The following is a 26,710-nucleotide window of genomic DNA, read 5'->3' on the forward strand; positions in this document are numbered from 1 at the left end:
AGAGCCAAGCAGCACCAAGCACAGCCCAGCATGGCCAAGCACAGCCGTTAAAGCAAGTGCGCATGCGCACAACTGCCAACGGACAAACCGTCCCCTCCATGAAGCTCATCTGGACGCGTGGGCGGTTGGGGCTGCTCTGTCCCCACTGCCCGCGTGTCACACACCTGCGCAGGCTGGCTGGGCTCCCCACGGGCTGCCTCAGCATCTCCCAGTGTGCCACCCACTGGGCCTATGGCCCAGCAGCATGATTGAATGCACAGCCCGTGCCTGCTCCTCCTCACCCAGAGTCCATAGCCAGGGGTCTCCAGTGGTGGGCCCTCGGCTGCCACTGGGGATCGAGGCTGAGCAGCCCTTGCCAGCCTCTGTGCAGCCACACCTGCCTGGCTGTCCAGCGGACTTGGCCGCTTCTATGGCAGGTGGCCGGTCTCTCTGCTACTGGCAAGGAGGGCGGCTTGGAGGTTGCTGAGCTGCTGCTGCCCGCTCCCTTCCAGGCTGAGCTTTGGGCAGCCAGTGAGCTTAGAGAAGTGCCTGGCCTAGCTGATGGCCAGAGGGACTCCCTGGACCCCTCCTTCAAGCACGCCCTGTGGCTGGTGTCAAAAAGGAGAGAGCAAAGGTGAAGAAAAGTACATTGAGGTGGTGATTAACAAGAACATGAAGCTGGAACACCCTGTTAACTCCTGTAAAACAGTTCCTTAAGTTCAACTTTGTGGGGAAACTTTTGGGCCCACATGGCAAGTTTCTGAAGTGTTTACAAGAAGAAACTTTGACAAAAATGTCCATCCTTGGAAAAGGTTCCATGAAAGACGAGGTGAAGGAGGAAGATTTGAGGAAAAGTGGAAAACCAAAGTACTTCAAAGTACTTCCATCTCCATGTTCTGTCACTGAAGTGCCTACAGAAGCTTATGCCTGGATGACACAGTTTCAGAAAACTCAAAAAAGTTTCTCATCCCTAACTATAATGATGAGGTGAGGCAAGTACAGCTCCAGGAATTAATACATTTGAATGATGGTTCAGAAAATGCAGATCTTCCAGTGGTTGGAGGGAAACCCGCCTTGGATACAAGAGATGTACCAACCCCAGCAATTACCAGAGGAAGGGGAGAAGTCGCGGCCCAGCTTGTGGAGTTCGTGTACCAAGAGGGACACCAACTCCTAGGAGAATCCTTTCCACTCCAAAGCCAGTGAGTTGCAAAAGAGGACTTCTCACTCCAAGATCAAGAGGAGTGTCCCCAGCTGGGTGGGGATCTCCACCACCACCCCCAATATAAGAGAAATAAGGACAATATGACTAAGGTGATGGAGACGGCACTACTTACGATGAACAGAGTTGCGATTCCTATGCTAACAGCTACAGCACCCCAGCCCTAAGTTGTGCTGATTACTACGTTATGGGCTCAGACTCTGTGGGGAGACTTACGATTCTTATGGGCAAGAGGAGTGGAGTGACACAAGACACAAGGGACTTGTTTACCGGAACAGGGAAGGACGTGTTTACAGAGAACATCCATTGGCAGATACTGATTGTACTGTCTGCTGCTGTGAAACAGCCAATCTCCACCAGTTCTGAAATTGTTGAAAATAATTTCTTTCCTCTGAACAATCCCTTTTTAAATGAATAAAAAATTTACAAAACCTGAATGGATGGAACTTAAAACTACTTTGGTGAAGCATCATCCTGTGCAGAAAAAAAAAGATAAAATCTTGTTATTTCCAGTCTCTCTGAAATAATAGGTTATAAAAAGAAAAACAACAATTTTGGTTAACTAGTGGTAAAAAAGATGAGCTCCCCTCCCACTGATGCTGATGCTGGGTGGTGGAAGGAGGCACAGTCACGCTGCTGGGGGAACACATATGCATCTCCAGGCAGGCATCTCCAGGCAAACAGAACTCAGGGACTGCAGCACTTCTGTAGGGCTGGTTGGGGATACTCTCAGCATCAAAGAACATTCCTCAAACATGGGGCACGGCCTCAGGGGTGCTGGGATTTTCTGAGGAGATCACTTAGTCACTGTTCTAAGACTACAGTTACGCTTGAGAATAGAAGGAACCCACAAAAGTAACAGAAGACAAGTTGGCTGCCTTGGGGAGATGACTGGGGTTCTCCCTGGGGAGCTACTCAGGGAAGGCTTCCTGGAGGAGGTGATGGTGAGACACTGTGAAGTAGGATGATGAGGGGAGGACACTGCAGAGGGAGGGCAGTTCAGAGGTCAGAATAGAGTAATACGAGAACAGGCCGCTCCTCTCTCCGGGCTGGTATGGAGGTCTGCAAGAGAAAGCAGCATCAGACGAGGCTATCCCCACGGTATCCTGGGCTGCCTCCTGGAAGTGTGGATCTGGGATGGAGGGAGGCGGGAGCTGCTGCCTCCTTCCCGGGGGTCAACTCAGGGAAGACACATGCCCATCTGAACAGCACAGTTCCTTAGGCCAGTGGTAGCCAAACTTTTGATCTTGCTCCACCAAGAGTAAAAAATTACTGTAAAAAAATATAACATATGTTATACTGTATTTAAAATATATAAAGATACAAATGAAAAAACAATGAGAAGAAAAAAATGAGTACAGGTGGTTTGGATATTTTCTTCTTGTGCCCCAGCAGGGGGTCCCCAGCACACCCACTCTGGGACTCGCCAGGACGCCCTGTGCCTGGCCTGCCACTGGCCGGGGCAGTGGGGCGCTGGGAGAAGCCTCGGCCTCTCAGGGATGAGGGAGTTTGCCTGTTAAAATAGGAGATGAGTTCAGATGATTTCCATGAGGTAAACCACGGCTCTGATTGGGGACCCTATGTCAGCAGTAGCCCTGCTTCTGCCTCCTGTGCTCTGTGTGTGACCATGTCACCTGCCAGCCCCTCCACCTCTTCGCGGGTAAAGGCAGGGGCCGGGGGGGCCACTCAGTGTGTGTCAGGCTCACAGGGCACGGAGGAGCCATGGGAACGTTTGGGGCTGGAGGTCTGGAGGTGTCTGGGGGTGGCTCGGAGGGTGTCCTGGTCTCTGGAGTGAAAGGAGCTGCTTAGGAGGCTGTTTTGGCAACTCAGCCCTGAGGGAGGGAGGGAAGTCAGAATACCAACAGGGACTTGGTGTTCTTGGCCACAGGGGAGGAGGGAGGAAGAGAGCCTGTGTCCTGGGGCCTGTCAGGGCCCTGGCCTTGGCCCAAGGAAGTGACAGTTGCCCTGAGGGAGACATGCCCAGACTGCTCTGTGGGGCCAGCTCCCCATCCACGCTGAGGACTCGGCTCAGCCCAGACTTGTGGTGGGGGTCGGCTAATGAGAGGTTTTCAGATGCCCCTGGAGGGCTTGTGGATGTGCAGATTGCTGGGTCACACCCCTGGAGTTTCTGACTCAGTGGGCCTGGAGTAGGGCTTGTGAATGTGCCTAACAAACGTCCAGGTGATCCTGCTGCTGCTGGTGCAAAGACAACCCTGTGAGGACCACCGGGCTAGAGGAAGGCAGAGTGCAGAGTCATTTGTGTGTGTGAGAGGGAGAGGCTGCTGGAAAGTGCGGGCCAGGTGAGCTGGGGGCCCTGAGGATGCTGGACACCAGCCAAGGCTGGACAGAGTTGGGCGGCCACAGTCAGTGCTGGACAGAGTGAGGGGCCCATGGCAAGGCCTGGACAGAGTGGGGGGCTGTGGTCAGCACTGGACAGAGCCTAGCAGTGAGCCTTTTTAAAAGCCCCCTGGGTGCTATAATGCGCAGCCTGGGCTGAGAACTACTGATGCCATCGAAAGCACCAGACTGTGTACATGAGGCCACATTCTCATACCTGATCACACAAAGCTCCATGGGACAGTCCCAAAGCATGGGCACAGGCCGCTGTCTCCAGGTGACAGGAGGAGGGAGATCTGCACACACTAAAGCCTGAAGGATGGATTGGATTTGATGGGCAAAACCAGGAGGACAAGAAGGTGAGCAGGGGTAAGTTCAAGGTTTATTTGGAAGGCAAAAGGAGTCCAGGTTGATTTGTCTTCTGGAAGAGAGGTGGTGATTGGGACCAGGTGGTAGACTGGGGGTCCCTGTGACTCGGCCTATTTGCCCTTGTTGGGGTTGGTATCTGCTCAGGGAGACCAAAAAACACTCATCTGAAGTTCAACCCTGTCACGTTGCTGCAGGTCACCACTCACACAAGCGGTGTCCAGAGGACCCTCAGCAGGGCTTGCTGAATGAGTTGGTGGAAAGCTGGCATTTGTTTTACTGACATAGTCATGTTTATCCCCCAAAGAAATTTAGGGCTGTTGAAAAAGAGAGAGGACTATTTTCATTGCAGATAAGAGGGGAGGTAGTACAACTATGACACATGGAATATCCTTCCTCTCCAGACAGGTTCTGGATGGTCAAACCCTTTATAGCATTCTCAGCTCCCTGCTGAGACCCTGTGCAGCATCATAGTCTATGTGGTCTAGGAGCCTGACAGCTCTTCTCATTGTCCAGTTCACTGAAGTGCCAGTGCATGCTGGGTTTCTGGAGCCCTGTGGTTCCACAGAGGTGCCTCAGGGTCTCGTTGGTTGAATGAGTGACCAGTTAGGAGCAGTCATACGACCTCACCCTTCATTCAATCCAAGGCTATCTGCTTTACATCTTTTGTATTAATTCCTTAACTAAGAACTCTTTTGAAAAAGTATTCCATTGTTAACACTTCAAAGAAAAGTCTGAACTCTTGGCCTGGCATTCATGGCTGTAGAATTAAACATATATCTAAATTTAAAATATCATTTTTAAGTATTTCCCACTACTATGTCAACCCATCGAAATTTTACTTATCAAGATCCAATTTATAAAAGAAAATAAAATCTCAGGGCCCTCTAAATTTATTATGCTAAAGGGAAAGTTAGATCTAGAGAGCTAGTTACAAAGCATGTTTTCAATTCTGCTTCTAAGATTATAGATTAACTCTCTTCCTCATTGTTCTTGTTCTGTAAATGACTAGAAGAGACCAGAGACCAGACCTCCCCCTTTCTTTTTTCTTTTTTTTTAATTTAAATATATAGTTTTATTATTATTTTTTTTTATTTCAGCTCATCATGGGGGTACATAAGTTTAGGTCATATACATTGTCCATGTCCCGCCCATCCCCCCGAGTCAGAGTCCCAAGCGCGTCCGTTCTCGTTCTCCAGACAGTGCGTCTGGCACTCATCATGTAGTCATACCTCCATCCCCTCCCCCCCCACCTCCCCGGGTCTGCACCTTCAAGCATGACCATTCCCCAGAGGGTGTGCAACGCACTCATCATGTAGGCATACACCCATCCCCTCCCCCCACCCCCCATCCCAGTCTGATATCCAATTGGTATCCTTCCCTGATGTACATTTAGGTGATGATCAGGGAAACCAGTTTTCTGGTGAGTACATGTGATGCTTGTTTTTCCATTCTTTGGATGCTTCACTTAGTATAATGGGTTCCAGCTCTCTCCAGGAGAACCAAAGAGATGTTGTATCATCGTTATTTCTTATAGCTGAGTAGTACTCCATGGTGTACATATGCCACAGTTTACTAATCCATTCGTGGATTGATGGGCACTTGGGTTGTTTCCACATCTTTGCGATTGTGAATTGTGCTGCTATAAACATTCAGGTACAGGTGTCTTTGTTAAAGAATGACTTTTGTTCTTCTGGGTATATGCCCAATAATGGGATTGCTGGATCAAATGGTAGGTCTACTTGAATCTGTTTAAGGTATCTCCATATTGCTTTCCATAGGGGTTGCACTAGTTTGCATTCCCACCAGCAGTGTATGAGTGTTCCTGTCTCTCCGCATCCACGCCAACATGTGTTGTTTTGGGATTTTTTGATAAAGGCCATTCTCACCGGAGTTAAGTGGTATCTCATTGTGGTTTTGATTTGCATTTCCCTGATGATTAGGGATGTTGAGCATTTTTTGATACGTTTTTTGGCCATTCTTATGTCTTCTTTTGAAAAATTTCTATTCATGTCCTTTGCCCATTTTTTGATAGGATTGTTTGATTTTTCTTGCTGATTTTCCTGAGTTCTAAATAGATTCTTGTTATCAGTCTTTTATCTGATGTGTAGTATGCGAAAATTTTTTCCCATTCTGTAGGCTGTCTGTTTATTTTCATGACTGTTTCTTTGGCTGTGCAGAAGCTTTTTAATTTAATCAGGTCCCATTCGTTTATATTTAACTAAAGAGGTAAAGGACCTCTATAAAGAGAACTATGAAACGCTAAGGAAGGAAATTGCAGAACACGTAAATAAGTGGAAATCCATACCATGCTCATGGATTGGAAGAATTAACATCGTTAAAATGTCTATACTACCCAAAGTAATCTATAGATTCAATGCAATTCCTATTAAATTACCAACATCATTTTTCACAGATTTAGAAAAAATAATTATACACTTTGTATGGAATCAGAGAAGATCCCGTATAGCAAAAGCAATCTTAAGCAATAAAAACAAAATGGGAGGTATTGATTTGCCAGACTTCAAACTATACTACAAAGCTGTGGTGCTTAAAACTGCTTGGTATTGGAACAAGGGCAGGGACACAGACCAGTGGAACAGAACAGAAAACCCAAATATAAAACCATCCTCATATAACCATCTAATCTTTGACAAAATAGACAAAAACATACTCTGGGGACAAGAGTCCCTATTCAATAAATGGTGCTGGGAAAACTGGATAGCCACATGTAGAAGACTGAAACAGGACCCACAGATTTCACCTCTCACACAAATCAAATCACGGTGGATAACAGATTTAAACCTTAAATGGGAAACGATTAGAATTCTAGAAGAAAATGTAGGAAAGACTCTTACAGACATTGGTCTAGGCAAAGAATTTATGAAGAAAACCCCTAAGGTAATCGCAGACCTCCCCCTTTCCAATCACTGATACTTGTTGTAGATTAACTTCCTCCTTTATTATCCTCTACTTCAGACCAGATGGCCCCCAAGGGCCCATGACTATTATGTCTTCCAAGTGGAATGTTAAATATACCTTTCCTGAAAGAAAAAGACTATCTGAACTCATCAGGTCCTTGTAACTCTGTATTAAGCCCTACATAGAAAGATGTTGAAATTCTGTTACGCCTCCCTAAGTTTTGTCTGTATACATGATCCCAAACTTCTATACTTAGGAACACTGACTTCCATTCTTTGGAATCTGTGCTTTCCAGGTGGCTGGTCTTAAATTTTGTGCTTGAATAATCTCTCTGTCACTTTTTTTTTTTTTTGACAGGGTCTTGCTCTGTCACCCCAGGTAGAGTACAATGGTGTAGTCATACCTCACTGCAACCTCAAACTCCTGGGCTCAAGCAATCCTCCTGCCTCAGCTTGCCAAGTAGCTGGGACTTTAGGCGTGTGATACCACATCTGTCTGATTGTTTCTATTTTTAGTAGAGATGGGGTCTCTTGCTCAGGCTGGCCTTCAACTTCTGAGCTTAAGCAATTCTACCACCTCGGCCTCCCAGAGTGCTAGGATTATAGGCATGAGCCACTGTGCTCAGCCATGAATAATCTTTTCTTTTTAAACTAGATTCTGACCCTTTATTTTAGTTTGACAAGATGAAGCACAACTTTTCCATAAAGTTCTTCTGACCCTACCCATACAGAAGCATTTTCTTCCCACTGTGAATGTCCAGGCATTTTGGGGTACTGTCTTGTGTACTTGACATTTCTGCCACTCGTGGGTACATTTTTTTCTTTCTTCCTATTATGTCTATCTTAGTATTTTTCATGGTGCCCTCGTGCTACCAACGGTTAGTGTTTGTGAGATGACCTTAAAAAAAAATTAACTAGAAACTCTCTACCTCATCTTCAAAGGGAAAGGGGAAAGAGGGAGTTTACAAAAGTACACATACTTACAAGGTAAAAATAAATAAGACTTTTTCTACCTTCGGTAATGGCAGAATAGCTTATTTCAGACCAATTCTCCTAAGAAAAGTTTAAAAAATATATAGAAAACATCTGTTTGAATAACGGAGAACTTAATCAAGGACTTAAGGGGGGAAAAAAGAATGGAGTGAAGGAAAATCCAGATGTCCGTTCTCCACATTTGGTACCACATTTCCCCTAAAGGCATTTGCCACTTCAAAAGCTACAGTTGAGAGTCTGAGGTTATGGTATGAATGGTTATGTCTGCCCAAAATTCATATTTGAAATCCTAACCCCCAATGTGATGGTATTACCTACGGTAACTACCTTCTACAATAAAAATAATTCCTCTTTGGAGGATGGTAGCAGCATCCAGAATTGCAAATTTTCTCTACAATTTTCAATTACAGTATCTACTCTTTAATAAAAAAAAACCAGACATGCAAAGTAACAAGCATTGCTAAGAAATCAAGAGACAAACAAACAAACAAACAGACTCTCAGAGGATCCAAATATTAAAGTTATCAGATATAACATGTACTTTAAACTATGATTAGCATGTTTGATAAATGACAAGATGGAGAATTTCAACAGAGAATAGGGAACTATAAAATAATAAAATATATGTAAGATTCAGTAACAAAAATTAAAATATCAATCATTTAGTATCAGATTATATAGACCTGAAGACAAAATTAGTAAATGGACTATGGGTCTGAAAACTATCCAAATTGAAGCACAGAGAAAAATATGAAAAACACAGAGAATAGTACAAGAGACATGATAAAAAGAGATAGCATGCTAGTAATTGGATATCCAAAAGAAAAGGAGAAAAAGAATGAGGAAGAATAAATATTTTAAAATAGAATGGCTAATTTCATAAAATTGATGAAATATATTTCAGATTCAAGAAGTGATAAAGAACCCCCCAAAAAAGTAATACAGAGAAAAACTACAGAAAGAAAACTTAAGCTACATTCCTAAACATCAAAGACAGTGAGAACATCTTAAAAGCACAAGATAAAAAGGATACTGAACTCTGAAGAGTAAACATGATTTATATCTGACTTACAGGAATAATAAAAACCAGAGGCAATAGAAGGATATTTTTGAAATGCTGAAAAAAAATCACTGTCAAGCTACAATTCCATACCTACCTAAAATATACTTCAGGAATAAAACTGGAAAAAATGCATTTTTAAATTAACAAAGCATTACTAGATAACAATTTTAAAACCTAATAGCATTCACAATAACATAAAAAAATCAAATACTTAATACTAAGTCTAACAAGATATATACTGTCTCTATTCAGGAAACAAAATTAAAATCTGCCTAGAAAAATAAAATAAGACATAAATAAATGGAAGAATAAGCCATGTTCAAGGATTAGGAAACTCAATAAGTAATGACATTATTTCTTTGATCAATTGTTTCTATGCAATCCCAATGGAAATCCCAGCAAGTTTCTTTGTGGATATCGATGATCTGATTATATGGAAATGCAAGGGCCTTGCATTTGAAGATGGTCTTATCTTTAAAAAAATAACAATGTGGAAGAACTCAGATAACTCGACATTAAGACACATTATAAAGCTATGGTGATTAGGCCAGGGTGATGTTTGTGCAAGAATAGAATGCAAGGCCAGTGGAACAGAAGAGAGTCTCCCAAACAGACCTACATGTCCATGTGATGCTTGATGAAGGACAAACCTGAGTGATCTTTCATGAAAGGTGCCATGACAATTGGATATCTATTTGGGAAAAATGAATTTTGACCATTAAGTTACACCCTACACAATGAAACAACAAAGTTTGTAAGAAATAAAAAAGAGAATGTATCCATTGGAGTGGGGCTTCTTGTTGAAGCTGAGAAGCACAATCAGAACACAAGCCTGAAGAGAATGGGGCTTATTCCAACACTCAACCCAGAGGCAATTGAGGCCCTGGTTATGGGCTAGATCGTGTCCCCAGATTCATATGCTGAATCCCTAATCCCAGTATCCAAGAATGCGACTGTATTTGGACATGCGGCCTTTCAATGGGTGATGAAGTTAAAATGGAAATGTTGGACGGGGCTCATCCAATCTCACTGGTGTCCTCACAAGAAGGGGAAATCTGGACACACACAGAGACCCCAGGGCTGCAGACACAGAGGGAAGGCCATGTGACAGTGCAGCAAGAAGGCAGCCATCTGTAAGTAGGCCAAAGACAGAGGCCTCAGGAGAAGCCAAACCTGTTGACACCTTGGTCTTGGATCTGCAGCCTCCAGAACTGGGAGGAAATAAATTTCTGTTGTGTAAGCCACCCAGTCTTTTGTTACGGCAGCCCTAGCAGACGCATCCAGCCCTAGAGTTCTATGTCCCACAGAATGGCTGTAACAATTTTAGCCTGAAAATATTTTTAGCACTATCTAATGTTCATCTCTTTACAAAAATACAATCACGTGTCCAAATCAGTTAAAAATAACCCAAACTCAATAACTATAAAAACCCACAACTGGGTGTACTGTGTTGTTACGTACAAGCCAGTGAAATGTAATTTAGACGCAACAACCATTGGGACCCACTTTACTCAGCCCCTGATCTCCAGATAATGGGGGACCATCACAGGATTCAGGGGATTGGTCACGTGAGAGATAGAACGCCTTATCCAGATGAAAGGAAAGGATAGCAGAATTCCTGGGCATTTCAAATTGCACCATCTGACCATTTGAAGGTGGCATGGTGTGGCGGTTGAGAGAGGAAACTGGGAGTCAGCCAGACTGGGTTCAAATCCTGATTCTGCTACTAACTGAATATCAGAAGTTATTTAAATGCTCTGTGCCTCAGTTTGCATGTTTGTAAAACAGGGATGGTGGTAGTTGTGCCTGTTTCATTGAATTGTTACGAGGATCACATGAGCTGATATTTGGACAGCACTCAGTGCCTGGCATGTGGTGAGCACTCCTATGGCCTGCTGAGATGAAACCTGCTAACTCGGCAGAGATCTGGGATCAGTCCTCTTTCTGGGGCGGGGCTGGGAGGAGCCCCCATTGGAGCTTAATATGTATGATGCATGTGGTTCTTGTGTTATCCACTGTGAGATTATCTGGCTAATTCTGCTTGCACAGTGCACTGTATGCAAATGGGTCGCATGAAAAAGACCTTGAGAACACCACACCTTTGAAATGGAAAGGGGTGAAGGGATCAGCAGGGACCCACTGGCCCAAGGAGCCTGGAGCTATACTTGCAGCTCTGCCCTGATCCTAGGACTAGGGACAGACTAGGGAGAGCGGGCCGAGGCTGCTGCCCCCAGAGCAGATGCAGCATCTCAGCCATGCTGGACAGTCTCAGAACAGGGCCTGGCCCCTGTCAGCTAAGCCAGCTTGAGCAAGTGGCTCAGCCTCTCTGCACCAGTTCTCACACCCACTCATTTCCTTGCTGGCGTCCTTGCTCAGCATCAGTGGGAATCCGGATGCCTAGGAATTCCCTTCCTTTCCTGCTGGACACACTTCCCTGCTCTCAGAAGGGAGGAGGGAGCTTTCTGTAGTACCTTGAGACATGGAGGACACAGAACACCTTGTACTGGAATTTGCTATTTCTAGTTAAACCTCTGGCCTGCTTCCTCCCTCATCTAGAAAGGGAGGAAGAGGGGGCTCGAAGATGCCCTGGTCTTGGGGACACCACCAAACACTGGGAGAGCCACTTGGAAGATGGGCAGGAGAATTCCTAGGGAGAGCAGGTGGTCATGCCATACTTGTGGTCCAAGCTCAGTTGAGGGTGTTTTGCTGAGGCCCTGGCCTGAGCCTCAGGGGTGAGGGTTGGAGGGTGGAGCTGAAGCTGGGAAACATCCTGCAGTCTCACCTGCCAGACACTCACATCTAGCTCTGCAGGGGATGGCAAACACATTTGTGTGGGCTCCTCAGCTCTGCCTTGGGGCAGCAGAAGTGGGAGGGCAGGGTTTACAGTCCCCTCATGCTTACGACCCTGGCTCAGAACAAAAGGTGCCAGGTGGGCAAAGAAAGTGACCCTGGTCCCCTGGATGCCAGTGGCCTGGATGACATAGGTGGTTTTCCACAGAAGACAGAAAAGCACCAGGCAAACAATGGCAAGCCCCTGGAATCTTCTGACAGCATCTGCCCTCTCTTGTCCAAGACGTGTATTTCTGCTTATTATTACGACAATGACATTTTTAGATAGTAGTCTCTACCCTCCTCATTTTCTCGCAAATTAATAAATCTCTCTTTCCTTCTCCTCAAATCACTTGTCCTCATTCTTTTGATGTGGCCTTGGGAACAAGTGCTGAGTTTTCAGTTACATTTCCTCTTGGTTGCAGGGGGCAGCCGCCAAGGTGTGAGGTGGACACAGGCTGGGTTCTCCACTGCTCTCTGGGCAATAACAACCTACAGCACAGGGGGTCATACTGAGGACTGTGGAAGGCAGGGTCGGAACAGTGCCTGGACTGTGAAGGACCCGTGTCCAGGGAAGCCTGGGATTTTCTACTGGCCAGGAGTTGAGAGGTCTGGACCTTAGTCCTGGCCCCACTTACTTTGTGTGTCTGTCAATCAGTCTCTATCTGAATTGCATTGGGTGCCATGTCCATACACATATAAGAAGTACAACTGGGGGTCACACAGTTTTTCTCTGCTTATGACAATTAAACATTTTTTTGCCTGAGTGGGTCCTGTGCCTCTTTCACACCCACAGGCAAAATGCAGGGCTTTTACACAGTGGGCACTGCTCTGCACACAGCTATCTACAGAGACATGGTGTCTGGGGTTGCCTGGGACCTAGTGTGTTCACTTCAGAGGTCCCAGGTGGACAGAAGTAACCAGCAGCACATTGCCTGCACACCTGTCCACCTCTAACAGCCAAGGAGAGGGGAGAAGTGAGAAGCCCAGGAAGGTGGGGCTGGTTTGCACCCTGACCCCCTTGGCCCGGCCCTGGAGGGGAGCCCACCTGAGTTTCAGTGTTCACTGGGGCCCACAGACTGAAGCACTCTTGCCTGTGCCCCAGGGGAACACAGGAATGTGCCCTGAGTAAAGAGAAGAGCTTTTATCTGAGGAATGTGAGTCATTTTAAATTATCAGGCCCAGAGAGGCAGAAATCATGTCCTACTCCCCTCATTTTGTGGTATAGCTGTGTATCATCTCTTAGAACTGCTTGCTATTGCCACAAGTAGATACAAATTAAACTGATAATACCGCTCCTGCACTATAACCCACAGCCTATAACTTAACAATGTATACCACTTACTAATCAATGTTATCTCTATAAACCAATGAGAATTCCTGACAAAAGACTTCATATCAGCCCTCTCCATCCATCATTTTTGCCTTTAAAAACCTGGTTGTATCAAAGCCCAAATGGGGCTCATAGCCAGGGTCACTTGTGTCTGAGTCCTCTGGGCAGATGTCCTCACTTTGGCTCCAGTAAGCTCTTTAAACTATATTTTGTGCCTTAGCCTCTTCCCTTTAGGCTGACAGCCCACATACACAACAGAACACAGTCAGGCACAGGAAACAGGGCGAGAGGCTGAGACCCAGGCCCCAAACAAGCATGCGATGGATTTCTGCAAACCTTCCCTCCACGAGAAATTATTCCACAACATTGAGAAGCAATCCTCCCCAACACATTTTACAAAGCCAACATGACCATGATCCCAAAGCCAGGAAAGGACTCAAAAAGAAAACCCTACAGGTCCAGTATCACTTATGAATATACATGCATAAATTCTCAATAAAATCCTAGCAAACCTAATTCAGGGTTCCATCATTACCAAATGGGCTTCATACCAGAGATGCAGAGATCGTTCAATATATGCAAATCCATAAATATAGTTTACCACATAAATAGAAGTAAAAAGAAAGACCATATGACCCTCTCGATAGACACAGAAAAAGCAGTCAGCAAAATTCAGAACCCTTTTATTATAAGAATGCCTAACAAAATAGGCACACGTAAGACTGACCTCAAAATGATAAAAGCCATATATAACAAATCCAAGGACAATGTTAATACTGAATTGGGAAATATTAAAAGCATTCCTTCTTAGGACTGGGGCCAGTTTGCCACTCTCACCACTTCTATTCAACATAGTGCTGGATATCCTAGCTAGAACAATCAAACAATAGAAGGAAATCAAGACCATGCAAATGGGGACAGAAGAGGCCAAACTATCATGCTTTGCCCGACAATATGATCTTGTATCTAGAATACCCCAATTATTCTGCCATGAGACTACTAGAGTTGATAAACAAATTCAGCAAAGTTTCACATTACAAAATCAATGTACACCAACCAGTAGCATTCAAATACGCCAACAACGATCAAACTGAAAACCAAATCAAAGACACAATACCTTTCACAATAGCAACAACAACAAAAAATAATATACTAGTAATATATTTAACTAAGGAGGTAAAAAACCTCTAAAGGGAGAACTACGACACACTGAGGAAGGAAATAGCAGAGGACGTGAACAGAGGGAAAACCATACCATCACCATGGATAGGCAGAATCAACATTGTTCAAATGTCTACACACTACCAAACGTGATCTAAAGATTCAGCGCAATGCCTATTAAAATATGAACATCACGTTTCACAGACGTAGGAAAAAGAATTCTACACTTAGTACGGAACAATAGAAGACTCCATATAGTCAAAGCAACCGTAAACAAAAAGAACAAATTGGAAGGCATCAATTTACCAGACTGAAAGCTTTTACTACAAGGCTATAGTAACCAGAACTGCATGGTGCTGGCACACGAACAGATGAGGAATGTAACTGTAAGAATTCTAGAAGAAAATGTTGGAAAAACTACAGACATCAGACTAGGGAAAGGATTTATGAAGAAGACCCCAAAGGCAATCACAACAACAATAAAAATAAATAAATGGGACCTGATCAAATTATGAAGTTTCTGCGTAGCCAAAGAAACTATCACTAGAGCAAATGAACAACCTACAGAATGGAACAAAATATTTGCATGCTACACATCAAATAGAGAGCTGATAACTAGAATCTATACAGAAATGAGGAAAACAACAAGAAAAAATTAAACATTAAAAAGTGGATAATAGACATAAACAGAAACTTTTCAAAGAAGACAGTCTAACTGCCAATAAACATATGAAAAAGTGCTCAGCATCTCATCACTTCTATTTAATAGAGTATTGGAAATTTTATTCAGAGCAGTCAGGCAAGAAAAAATAATTAAAATGCATACAAGTAAAAAAGGAGGGAGTAAAATTATCTTTGTTTTCAGATGTTGACATATTCATACCCATAGAAAACCCACAAGCCTCAACCACCACCACCAAAAAACAATCCTGTAACCAACAAAGCAATTCTTGCTTTTACTTTATTTTGTTGCTCGCTCCCAAATTCATTCTTGCAGGAAGCCAAGGACCGGCTTAGACTTCAAGTGGCTCCCAGCATTAGGATTCACTTTCTTTCATCATCATCTTTTTTTAGTGAAGGTGTGATTTATTCATAAACTACAGAAAGTCTACTCTACAGATAGAGTAGAGGCTGGCCCTCCCTACAGAAGAGAACCACCCACTGCAGGAGAGAACCAGCCCCCTGGTTCCTGCTGCCTTTCTATTTAAGCAACAGGCTGAACAGGGGGAGGAATATTGACAGATCGGGTGGTGTTTCTCCACCATTTTGGTTATAACTGGTTGGAGGTTGCCCTGACTCCCTCCTGTTTTGATCAGGGCAAATTGAAACGTTACTTGTAGGCTTCCTTGTAGGCAATTTGAAACTTTACTTGTAGGTTTCCTGATTAGTTAGGCAATGCCTACAGCAATGTACAAAGCAGTGCCCAGATCATTGTCTGCGGCAGTGCTGTACCCAAAGCAGTACCTGCCAGTTCCCTGTCTCACTCATCCCTCCCACCTGCTTGGTTACCATTCACTTTTACTTCCAAGTGTGCACGTGAGTGCTCTCATGGATCGGCAGAATCAACATTGTTAAAATGCCCATACCACACAAAGTGATCTATAGATTCGATGGAATCTCTGTCAAAACATCAACATCATTTTTTGCACATCTAGAAAAAAATAACTCTATGCTTCCCTTGGAACCAGAAAAGAGCCCAGATAGCCAAAGCAACCTTAAGCAAAAGAAATAAATCTGGAGGCATCACTTTACCAGACTTTAAACTATACTACAAGGCAACAGTAGCCAAAACAGCATGGTACTCACATAAAAATAGAAATGTAGGCCAATGAAACATAGAACACAGATATAAAACCATCTGATCTTGGACAATGTATATGGCAACATACACTGGGGAAAATAATCCCTATTCAACAAATGGTGCTGGGAAAACTGGGTAGCCACATGTAGAAGATTGAAACAGGATCAATCTCTCTCAATGCTCACAAAATTAATTCAACAGGGCTAATAGACTTAAATCTAAGATGTGAAACCGTAAGAATTCTAAAAGAAAATGTTAGAAAAAAGTATTCTAGGTATCGCCTAGGCAAACAATTTATGAAGACGACCCCAAGGGCAATCATAACAACAACAAAAATTAATAAATGACACTTGATTAAATTAAAATGCTTCTGCACAGCCAAGAAAACAATCAACAGGACATCCTGATACCATTGAGAAGCCCATCTGGCCTCCCTGCTCTGGGAGTTTCTTCGCTGGTTCCCATCAGTGAATTTGTTCCCACTTGATCTCCTGGCTCTGCTGTGCTTGTAAAAATAATTCCACGAGATAAGTCTGGTATATTTAATCCTGCTGTCCTTTGTATACAGCTTCAGGACTTCAAGGAGGCCCTAGATGAAATTCTTAGTCACAGAAATTTCCATCACCATCTACATTGTGCATGCTTTCTCAATTTTTTCTTCAGTTAAGAAACTCCTGATCTGTTACCAATAAATACAGCTGACCCTTGTTTTTGGTCATGATGCTAAAATGATTATAATGAAAGAACATACCAAGTTCTCCTTCCTGAACCCTTGAGGTTAGTTCACATGATCCATGGTATGTCAGTTGAGTGGCTGCGATATTTAGAACTGCTTGGGTACAAAGCCTCCCATAACTAGCTTACTATGTCTGAATGCTTACAAGATACGATCTCCTCCACTAGCTTGCTGTAGCTGCAGTTACCAACAGCCTTTACATGTCATCAATCTGAAGGTCCACTAACGAGCTGTAAGTACAAGTGCATATCAAGAAGACCAAACACTATGCATCTGGGTGTATATTCAAACACTCAAATGCCAGTGAACCTTGCACTGACATCTAGGACTACCTGTGCAAAATTGCCTCAGCACCATTCATATTCTCTTCATAATGTAAACACTGAATTTCTGAAATTTCTCTTGGCTTTGCGTCAAGCATGCAATCTCCCAATATTCCATCAGCTGCTCAACAGTAATGGCTTCTATCATTGGTGGACGTTTTGCCTTCCAGACCCGGAGCAAAACATTAAGGTTGACCAGCAAAGGGCAGGGTCCGTTTCTCATTCTGGGTGGTAATCAGTGTGTTCTATTTTATCCACTGGATCTAGCTGATGTGATACACTGATTGTCCTGGGAAGCATTCCTTGGAGCCTCCGAACACATGAGCAGTCCCCTCCTCCTCCTCTCAGCACACAGGAACAGACGCAGACACCACCACCTTGCTCTCCACCACCCACACGACAGGCCCATCCTGGTAGCTGGCCTGGTCTCCCACTGCCCTTCCTGCAGAGACTCTGGCCCTGGCACTGGCCCGGCTGCCACCCTGTGTTCTGGTGGCTGCAGGCACTAGGGGCATCCTCCACACTCGGCCACCCACCCTCGCTCTCACCTCTGATTCCCTGACTGCAAACCCAGGAGGGACAGCGCCTAGTGAGGCCTTGGCCAGTTGGAGCCCAGGAGGGCACTGAGGATAACATGATTTCAACTATCTTGTGTTGCTCTCTAAGCTCATGATACTCTAGAATGTTTTTATTTAGCAACATATTTAAAACAATTACAAAGTTAGAAAAGTGTGCAACCTACAAAAGGCATATTTTATAATATCTAAGGATGATTCAGAAAGTGAATGTTGACCAAAAAGGTGGGAATTGCCCAAGCAGAAAGCCCTCTCTGAGTGTTGAAGTTAACTGGGGCTCATACTTCGTAGAAAAGGTTAGAATCACCCACAGGCACAATGATTTAGAGATCTGTGTAGACACAGAGCAGATTAGAGGCAGAAGGCACACTGATACAAGGGATCTGTTAACACTGAAAATGGACATATGAACAAGATGAGATGAATATAAAAACCATAGGTTCACTGCTTCTGTTCATTTAAGCAGTTAAAAATCAAAAACGTTTCCATCCACACTTTTAAAACAAATTGGTACTAATGGTAATGGAAAAAGACCCAAACTCTGTAACATAACTTAAGGAGGCCGGGAGCACATGGCCTCAAGATGTCCTGAGAAAATGTGCCTGCAGTAGCTGGGTTACAGTTCAATTTGATACAAGCTTGGAGAGTGGAATTGCTTGTAAGACCCTAAAGTCAGTATGTGGAAGGTGTACACTTGTTTGGCCTGAAAAGGTGGGACATCTTCAAGTGAGGGAGGGCTTATAGGTTATAAGTGGGTTTAAAGATTATTTGATTTGTAATACTTTAATGAAATGAAGATGTGTCTAAAGGCTTGCAATGTTTTAACTTAAGATAAGGATGTCTATTAATCATAGAGAAGCCACCAGACATTTACTGAAACTCAAGTGATCTGTTAACTACATTGATGGCCTGCAGGCATGGTGCAAGCAGCTGTCTCCCATAGCCTTAGGCCTCTTAATGATTTCTATCTTACTGTTACAAGGGGTAGAGGAGTGAGGAGTCCAGTATGACCTCCCTTCTCAAGACCAGCAACTCAGCTTTAGGGATTTTTTAGGGTCTCCATGGTGAAGAGGGCACTGATCCTGTCACCTGGAGGGCTTAACATTTTATTTTAGTTCACACTAATTTCAGATACCTTGACAGTTTTCTCCCACAAACATTTCCTTGGGGAGGGGATAGACAAAGGAATGCTACCACAATGAAGTAAAACCTATCTGATGATGAATTCAGAGACATTGCCACCAATAATGTAATTATTAGAAGGAAATCCATTAACAACCATGATGGTTTTGGATTTTATCAACATCAATACCCAATCAAACTTAAGTATTAGTAATACCTGTTTCAAGTATAACTTTAGGAATATATCAAAATAAGCCATATTTGAGACACTATTTGGCCTTCTAAAGCGGATTTTTAAAATACTTATGCTAACCCTGGAAATACTCTTTATTCTATTAAGCATAAATACCTAAATAATGATAGGCAGAGAAAATACTATGCACATGGTTTTAGTCAAAGAACTATCATAAATTTGCAACTTGGAACAACCACAGAAAATCAGTTCACCTAGTGCAGAAATCGTTTACCCATTACTGTCAGTTCAGAACATAATTGACCTTGGATGATTCTGACCCTGATAAAATATGTATTCAATTTCTAATCAAGGATGATATTAACATAAATATTTAAATCCACATTTCTTTGCTATTATTTAGGTGCTCTAAACCAGAGTTTTCCCAACTTGTGAGCCACCACAACAATGTCCCAACAATCTATTAAAGGTCTAAGATATTAATCATCTGGGGATATTGGGGTGGCCACAGAACTAAAACTTCAAGCAGCTTGGCCCCCCAACCCAAGATGTTATATAAAAATGTTATAATTTTTGGCCAGGCACGGTGGCTCACACCTGTAATCCTAGCACTCTGGGAGGCCGAGACGGGTGGATCGCTCGAGATCAGGAGTTCGAGACCAGCCTGAGCAAGAGTGAGATCCCGTCTTTACCAAAAATAGAAAGAAATGGTTTGGACAGCTAAAAATCTATACAGAAAAAAATTAGCTGGGCATGGTGGCACATGCCTGTAGTCCCAGCTACTTGGGAGGCTGAGGCAGTAGGATCGCTTAAGCCCAGGAGTTTGAGGTTGCTGTGAGCTAGGCTGATGCCATGACACTCACTCTAGCCCGGGCAACAAAGCGAGACTCTGTCTCAAAAAAAAAAAAAAAAAAGTCATACTTCTCTATTTCTACCAGAACCAATCTAAGCAATATTCACTGACCTAATTGATTTTGCAAAAGACACAATTTCACATTGAGAACCTGGAGTTTTGTTTCACTTTTCGAAAACAACCAACTAACCACTTTATTTCTGGCTTTTTCTTTAGCCAGAACTTCCCTGGTGGTAGTTTATGATTTTCAAAAAAATAACCAGGCTGTATCTCGGGGAGGGAGCAATGCCGAATAAGTTCACTAACATGAATAGCAGCCAAGTAACATTTTGAACAGTGTAAACTCAATTTTTATAAACTCCTGAAGATTTAAAGCAATTTTTCCACAGAATACATAGCAAACACAGGTCAATCATTCATAAAATTGAGGACACAACCTTCACATTAATGAACATTCACCTCACCCGAATTTCATCTATTGCAATTAATTATTCAGTGATAAGCCTATAAAATCTCAGAGGGCAAATTATCTTAGTGACTTATGAAAGAAGGAAAAATGCTCAGGACTCACTGTGTTCAGTCTTCTGGCACTTTGTCGTGTATTGTAAGGGTTGTCTGCATAACCTTGCAGTCAGAGGGCTTCTCTGTCCACAGTTTTCAGGTCATCCATGTTCACTCTGTCTCTTTGTACACACTACACATGGAAGCAATAAACAAACCGTCACTGCATATTTAAAATATGTGTTTTCAACAAAATTACAGAATATCTCCGTGATTATTTATATAGATTTAAGAGCACAGGCTCTGACAGATTGCCTAGGTTCGAATCCAGCTCTCCTACTTTTCAGCAGGATGGCCTGTGCCTCAGTTTACTCATAATGAGAAATTTATTAAATGAGAATTTATAATTGTAACTTCACCAAAAAAGGATAAGAGACAATATATGTCCAATACTTATAAAAAGTACCTGAGACAGGCAGCATTAAATAAAAGGCAGCAGCTATCATTGTCTATGCTGCGTCTCTGTAAAATTAACAAATGTGAGCATATCCACTCCATTACAAAATTTCATTCAAAAGTACAAAAACATAAGTGCAATCTTTGAGGCAAAGGATTCTCTGGGATGCTAAAGAGATAAACACCAACTATTTCTTCAAATATGAGATGTGCTTATACTACCTTAACAAAAATAAAAATATACCAATAGGATACCTACTTCTCCAACACTTAATAGATTTCAAGGAATATTCCCTCAGGGCTTATTCTTTCTTTGGGTCCTCCTTGAAAGATTGCACTCCCCTTTTATACTCTGTTCTGTCTTCATGATCTTTGATTTCTATAAAAAAGTATTATTATGTATTTGTTGATGATTTATTACCTGGCTCTCCTACTGTAAGTTCCATGAGGGTAGGAACCTTGTCTGTCACTTTTGTTACTACTGCCCTGGTGGCAGAACAGGATCACACATAGTGAGTAGTTGATAAATATTTAATCAATAAATGAACAATGAACTTTGTTTAAGTATTTACTATTTGGAAACCAATTTATAAGAATACTTCATAACTTTATTTACCCACTAATATATCTTTTTCCTAAAAAGTGAATTATTTAAATAGGCACCAGAAAGATGGTTAGCCCTATATAAGGTAAATTAAGCAAATTCATGTAATACAAATGTTTAAGTATAAGCAAAGTGTTGCATAATATTTAGGTTGAAATAAACTTTCGAAAGGAATTCATTTCGTTTCTGCTTGTTTTCAACCTTGTACAAAAGAAAAACAGTGACTTCACCACTTGCCATTTTAATTATCCTTTCCCAACCAGACTTCCTTGTGGTCTTGACACCACTCAGGAGAATGGCAACTGCTTGGCCCAAAGCCTCATAGAAATTCTTTTTTCTTTTTAATTTCAAAATCAATACACACAAATCAGAGGCACTCATGTATGCCAGTAACAGCCAAACAGAGAACCAAATTAAGGACTCAGTACCCTTCAAAATAGCAACAAAGAAAATAAAATACCTAGGAATATATTTAACCAAGGAGGTAAAGGACCTCTATAGGGAGAACTACGAAACACTGAGGAAGGAAATCCCAGAGCATGTAAATAGGTGGAAAACCATACCATGCTCGTGGATTAGAAGAATCAACATTGTTAAAATGTCCATACTACCCAAAGTGATCCACAGATTCAATGCAATCCCTGTTAAATCACCAACATCATTTTTCAAAGACATAGAAAAAATAATTTCATGCTTTGTATGGAAACAGAGAAGACCCTGTGTAGCAAAAGCAATTTTAAGCAATAAAAACAAAATGAGAGGTATTAATTTGCCAGACTTCAAACTATACCACAAGGCTGTGGTTATTAAAACTGCTTGGTATTGGTACAAGTGCAGGGACACAGACCAGTGGAACAGAACAGAAAATCCAAATATAAAACCATCCTCATATAGCCATCTAATCTTTGACAAAGCAGACAAAAACATACTCTGGGGAAAAGAATCCTTATTCAATAAATGGTGCTGGGAAAATTGGATAGCCACATGTAGAAGACTGAAACAGGACCCACAGCTTTCACCTCTCACAAAAATCAAATCACGGTGGATAACAGACTTAAACCTTAGGTGTAAAACTATTAGAATTCTAGAAGAAAATGTAGCAAAGACTCTTACAGACATTGGCCTAGGCAACGAATTTATGAAGACCCCTAAGGCAATCACAGCAACAACAAAAATAAATAAATGGAACCTGATTAAATTAAAAAGCTTCTGCACAGCCAAAGAAACAGTCATGAGAATAAACAGACAACCTACAGAATGGGAAAAAAATTTCGCATACTGCACATCAGATAAAGGACTGACAACAAGAATCTATTTAGAACTCAGGAAAATCAGCAAGAAAAAATCGAACCCTATCAAAAAGTGGGCAAAGGACATGAATAGAAATTTTTCAAAAGAAGACATAAGAATGGCTAACAAACATATGAAAAAATGCTCAACATCCCTAATCATCAGGGAAATGCAAATCAAAACCACAATGAGATATCGCTTAACTCCAGTGAGAATGGCCTTTATCAAAAAGTCCCAAAACAGTACATGTTGGCGTGGATGCGGAGAGACAGGAACACTGATACACTGCTGGTGGGACTGCAAACTAGTGCAACCCCTGTGGAAAGCATTATGGAGATACCTTAAACAGATTCAAGTAGACCTACCATTCGATCCAGCAATCCCATTATTGGGCACCTACCCAAAAGAACAAAAGTCATTCTATAAAAAAGACACCTGTACTTGAATGTTTATAGCAGCACAATTCACAATTGCAAAGATGTGGAAACAATCCAAATGCCCATCAATTCATGAGTGGATTAGTAAAACGTGGTATATGTATACCATGGAGTATTACTCAGCTATAAGAAATAACGGTGATATAGAATCCCTTTTGTTCTCCTGGAGAGAGTTGGAACTCACTCTATTAAGTGAAGTATCCCAAGAATGGAAAAATAAGCACTACATGTACTCACCAGCAAATTGTTTTCCCTGATCATCACCTAAGTGCACATTTGGGAATAACACCAATTGAGTATCGGACTGAGGTGGGGAGGTGGGGGGTGGGGGGAGGGGATGGATGTATACCTACATGATGAGTGCAATGTGCACTGTCTGGGGAATGGACATGCTTGAAGCTCAGACTCGGGGGGTTGGGTGGGACATGGGCAATATATATAACCTGAACTTTTGTACCCCCATAATAAACTAAAATAAATAATATAAAATAAAATAAAATATTTAATTGACAAATAAAAATTGTATACATTCAAGGTACACATGACTTGATATACACTGTGTAATGATTAACATAATCAAATTAACACAACCATCACCACATAGTTACCATCTGTATGTGTTTGTATTGAGGACAATTAAAATCTTATTGCTTATCAAATTTCAAGTAAAAAATAACAGTATTACTAACTATAATTACCATATGCACATGAAATCCCCACAGTTTATTCATCTTGTAACTGGAAATTTGTACCCTTTCACCAACATCTTCCCATTTCCCCAACCCTCCTGCCCCTGGCAACCAATGTTCTACGCTTTGCTTCTGTGAGTTGAACCTTTTTTTACATTCCACAGGTAAGTGCGTACATACTGTACTCAGTCTGTGTCTGGCAAATTTAATTCAGCATTATGTCCCACAGATTCATGCTTGTAGAGTGATTCTTGAATTCTTGATCTTATCATTCTCTAAAGCCATCTACCAATCCATCCCCAAATCTTCTGAGCCCTACCTTCAGAATCTATGCAGGATATGACTTTGTGAGACCACTGCTTACCCAAGTCTGCTGTACCACCACTTGCGTCCAAGCCATCATCATCCTATCTTACATGAACTACTGTGCCAGCCAGTTTTATCCTGTTCTCAGTAACACCCATTCTCAAAGGGACAAAGTAGCTTCCTGCCCCAGATTGAAAGGCAAAGTCCTTACCTGACCTATGAGCTGACACATGAGCCACTCACTGATCTGACCTCCAGACTCCCTTTAACTCTCTGACCAATCTCCTCCCATCTCTCTCTTGCTGCCCCCCTCCCTCTGATGACACTGTCCTCCCTCAGTATTTATTAAATGCTCCATGCTCAATCGTACTTCATGGCAAGAGTTTCTTTTGGCTGGCTTGCTCTCCACTCCTTCAGGCATATTCTCTTAAATACTATCTTGGCGAAAGTTTTCCCCAGCTGATCCTATACAAATTGCCATCCCACACCTAAAGGCCTAGCTTTTCTGTTCCCTTCTACCCCCAGCATTTATCATCATTTGTCATATAAGATGAATTCACTGAATAATTGACCCATTGACTTACATATATTTTTATTTTTTGCTATCTTCTTCCACTAGAATGTAAGATTTGTAAGGGCAGAATTTTTTTTCTCTTTTATTCATTAGTTAATCCCCAGTGCCTAAACAGGCACCTTGCATATAGCTAAGCATTCGATAACTATTGGTTGAAATAACAAATACATTAATTATGTTTAATGATTGTTTCTATAACTAAAGGTTTTGTCATAGGGTGATATAAAATACATGTAGAATGATTAAAAATTATAATTAGAAAACTAAGATTTTCTATGAAATTTAAATTTAAATATTTTCATGTTTTATGTAATGTTTCATTTTAAATATACACACACACAAGTTTACATTTTAGATAGCAAAACAATTTGACAGCAAGGGCCACCACCTTTTTATACTAGGTAGAAGGAAAAATCAACAAGGAAATTTATCATTAGGATTGCTATGGTTTTGGTGTTTGTCCCCTCCAAACCTCATGTTGAAATTTAATTTAATTTGCAGTGTTAGATGTGGGGCCTAATACAAAGTGTTTGGGCCTTAAAGGCAGATCCCTCACAAACAGATTCACACCCTCCCTTGAAGGTAAGCGAGTTCTCACACTATTAGTTCCCAAGAGAGCAGGTTGTTAAAAATAGCCCGGGACCTGCCCCCTCACTCTTGTTTCCCTCTCTCACCATGTGATCTCTGCACACACTGACTTCCCTTAGCCCTCTGCCATAAGGGTTAGGGCTAGGGAAGCAACCTGAGGCCCTCCCCATATGCCCAATCCTGAACTTTGCAGTCATCAGAGTCGACAGCCAAATAAACTGTTCTTCATACACTATCCATCCTCAGGTATTCATTTATAGTGGCACAAAAAGGACTAAGACAAGAATCAAGCAGAGTAAAACTGTTATTTTACAGTTCAACTGGTTATCAGTTGACCAATGTATTAGCCTGATATTTAGTAGCTATGGCCATAGGCTGTGTAGGGTAGTGGGGAAGGAGGGGTAAAAGTGGGGATGGTTAGTGGGTACAAACATAGATAGAATGAACAACATGTCAGATCTGATAGCACAACAGGTTAACTACAGTCAACAACTATTTACTGTAATTTTAAAATAACTAAAATAGCAGAATTGGAATGTTCCTAACACAATGAAATGATAAATACTTGAGGTGATGGATACCCAAAATGCTCTGACTTGATCATTATACACTGTATATCTGTTCAAAACATCACATGTACCTCATATATACCTATAAGATACCCATAATCATTAAAAATAAATTGAAACAAACTGTGAGACCAACTGAGTTCAAGACACCTACATCAAAAACATATATAATATTGCCTTATTTGAAATCCCAAAGCAAATGAAAAGAGAAAAGATGATTAGGTCACGTGGCTACAGTGTTTTGAGTATGAAAATAGTGATAACTCTTGAAATGTGTTGTCAAGAACAAACTAGTTAATGTAAGAAAATACTTAAAATAGTTCCTGCAAATATATGTTAGCAATTATACATATCATGAGTAACAGAAAGACATTATCAGACAGAGATATTTCTATATGTACAGTTTTTTTTTAATTTCATTAAAATTTTATAAAGTCATACATTACCTTTTCATCTATCTTGTTTCATGGAGACTGTCGGTATGTATGATTTTTGATTTTGCCTTTTCTTCATTTCTCTGACTATACTATTTATATCCACCTTTCGTTTCAGTTTTATTTTGCTAATATTTTAGTTTATATTTGCCAGCTGGTGCTGGCAAGTTTTCAGGTATCATGTCCTGCTTCTAGAGATAAAAAACAAAACAACCACACAAACAAAACAAAAAAACACACTATCCACCATAAAAAATATCAAAATGATTATTAACTTTCCCTACAGACATTAGCAGGTTCATCATTTATCTTACCATATGCCTAAGAATCAGACCATTATAATCTAGGTTCTTAGCATAGGTAATAATATTAAAAACATTCAGCTGGGATAACATCACGGACTAATCAGACCTGGCACAACAGCTCAGAATGGGCACTGGCTTTCAATAACAGTA

The 26,710-nt window shown here is 41.8% G+C and overlaps 2 pseudogenes; one reads left to right on the forward strand and one right to left on the reverse strand.

The window, feature by feature from the left end:
• The first annotated feature begins 62 nt into the window (after window positions 1–62).
• On the forward strand, window positions 63–1,567 carry LOC123622224 (annotated as a pseudogene).
• Window positions 1,568–12,109: 10,542 nt separating this feature from the next.
• Window positions 12,110–24,190, reverse strand: LOC123622225 (annotated as a pseudogene).
• Window positions 24,191–26,710: the final 2,520 nt, after the last annotated feature.

Source organism: Lemur catta, chromosome 17 (genome assembly GCF_020740605.2).
Source record: "Lemur catta isolate mLemCat1 chromosome 17, mLemCat1.pri, whole genome shotgun sequence".
Classification (NCBI taxonomy): domain Eukaryota; kingdom Metazoa; phylum Chordata; class Mammalia; order Primates; family Lemuridae; genus Lemur; species Lemur catta.